This window comes from Neophocaena asiaeorientalis, unplaced genomic scaffold (genome assembly GCF_003031525.2).
Source record: "Neophocaena asiaeorientalis asiaeorientalis breed wild unplaced genomic scaffold, Neophocaena_asiaeorientalis_V1.1 scaffold407, whole genome shotgun sequence".
NCBI classification, from domain to species: Eukaryota; Metazoa; Chordata; class Mammalia; order Artiodactyla; family Phocoenidae; genus Neophocaena; species Neophocaena asiaeorientalis.
In genome coordinates, this window is record NW_020174060.1 from 1,364,062 (window position 1) to 1,366,813 (window position 2,752).

Below are 2,752 nucleotides of genomic sequence, written 5' to 3' on the forward strand. Positions count from 1 at the left end.
TTTTTTTTTTTTTTTTTTTGCGGCACGCGGGCCTCTCACTGTTGGGGCGTCTCCCGCTGCGGAGCACAGGCTCGGGACGCGCAGGCTCAGCGGCCATGGCTCACGGGCCCAGCCACTCCGCGGCATGTGGGATCCTCCCGGACCGGGGCACGAACCCGTGTCCCCTGCATCGGCAGGCGGACTCTCAACCACTGCGCCACCAGGGAAGCCCTAGGAGTCCCTTTTTTAATTGAACCTTTCAAAAGTATCATTTTGCGATGAACTGAGCATTTAAAACAAAAAAGCAAACAAAAGACACCTGGTCCTTCCCCACAGATGGTTTAAGACAGAGTTTCTCAGGGGAAAGGGGTGTTTTGAAGATGTGTCCATTTGGGGCATCATTTGTCTAGGCTCCTCATAGAGTTACCGATATAGGGCACCTACTAGGTGCCATCGCTGGGGTGTTTCAATACATCTGTGGGAGAGGATGTTATTAACCCTGTTTTATACCACGCATGTGTTGGTGTAATTGCTGTACCACCACTAACACCCCAGACTAACATCCCCTGGACATTTGATGTACCCCCAGGGCTCCAGGTCATCACACTGGCGTACCGTGATGGTGACACCTCTTCCCCAGCCAGGGCACGACTTCATTCAGAGAAGACCATTTAAAATGCTGCACTGAGGACCTACAATCCAGTTGAGAAGTGAAATACACAGAGTACAACAGTCAGCATAAATGAAACCCTGGATTAAGAATTTACAGGATGAATTTCACTTAGCCTGGTTTTCTAGATTAACTGGTCCCTACCCACCCACCCCCTTTTTTCTTTCCATTTTGTCTATTAATATACCATATAAATGAAAATGACTCTGGAAACCATGAGTCATCTTAGTAGAGCATTGACAATTTAGAAAGTCTTAGAATTTGTGCTGCACTCATAGATTTAAAGTCTGCCCTGTAAACTTGGAATGTTACAGTTAGAAGGAATCTTGGCGAACAAGGGTCTGTAGAGAGACATCTGTGTCTGGTGAATTCCTGTATTCGGTGGTGATATGTTCCACTGTCAGGAAGAAGAAAGGAATTAACTTTTTGATTACCTGTTACATGCCAGACATTATATTAGGTAGTTCATATTAATTATCTTACCTAATTTCTATTAAAATCCCCTAAGAAAACGCTCCTAGGCATTTTACAGATGAGGGAAACTGAGACTAGCTGTCAGAGTGCTTTGTAATCCATTTAACTTCTGTCCATTGATCTTAATTTGTTGTGTCCTCTGGAATGACATTTAAAAAATGTGGCCCCTCCTTATGAAAAGCTTTGCACAAGGCTGACAGCATTATTGAGGAACCTCTGTCAGGGTGACCTTGGACAAATGATTGAACATCTTAGCTGCCTTGGTCTCTGTGCCTGTGACATAGAGTTGAGGGGAAAACAGTGGTCTATGTAGTCAGGACACCAGCGACTCAATTCTGTGCAAAAAAGCAACTCTTGGGACAAGGAAACCATGAGGTTTGGACTCGACTCTGTAAACGCTCTGATAGCTCTCTGATAGCTCGTGGGCTATCAAGCGAAGAGGGTGTTATCTAATCATGAAAACCAGACCGAGGGTCACATTCTGGTTTTTATCTCCCTTTAAACTTGGCCACTGATTGTGTAACCTTGTGACAGCTTGTGCTCCCTGGTGCAAATGGAACCATGAATACCCATCCATGGGGAGAAGTGGAGGCAGGTGCTCCGGACCAGCACCTCTCCTGACAGCCCTTTCCTGGGTCCCTTTTGATTTTCTGGGGGGAGGGGGGGGACCCACGCAAGCCACTTCTTTATCTGTGTTTCAGATTGCTCTTCACCCATAACACCAGTTGACCATGAGGCAGTCCCGATCATGGAATCTAAGAAGTACTTTGGATTAAGGTAAAGGTAAACTCTTGTGGCAATACTCTCCCAAGGGCAGACTTGTCCCATCTTTTCTCTGGAGAGTAGCCTGCTGTCTTGATCAGCTCTGTGTCTGCACACACACCCAGCAGTTCTAAAGAATGACAGGTTCAGCAAGCAGGGTCTGTGTGGCCACCCAGCACTGGGCAGGGGGAGGGGTCGGTTTGCTAAATAAAAGGATACGTAATCCCAGCCATTATGCTCCCTTCCTTGACTAAGGGTAATCAACACATAAACAGCATTAGTTGGGAGTAAAGTCCTTGGTTCCACCAATGGCTGCTCTACAAGAGTTTCCCATGTGACTTTTGTCCCGGGGATCTGGCATAACCTCCCATCCGGGTAATGGGTTTGGGCTCCCTGGGCTGCAGGATTTGACTAGAGGTCTGTGTCTGTTGGTTCTCAACTTAGTTCTGAGCTTTGAACGTGCCAGAAGCAGACAGATGAACTCTGGGAAATTTGGAATACGTACCACTGTTATCTGACGGTGGCTCATGACTGACTTCCTGACCTCTCAGCCGTCTATTTCAGACGTGATTAAATATTGCACATTAATTGTAGTAATTTCCCAACGAATAAAATTACTTTGGTTGTTAGACTGGGCCCAACGTTCATATATTGCAGTTCAAACTGAACGTGAACTTGTACGGGAGGGCGCTTACCAGCACCGTCGTTACCATCCCTCTGTGTGACTTGCAGCTGATGTCCAGACCTGGCCTTGAGAATGCCAGTTACAGAGACTTCCCTGACGGTGCAGTGGTTAAGACTCCACGCTTCCACTGCAGGGGGCATGGGTTCGATCCCTGGTCAGGGAACTAAGATCCCGCATGCTGT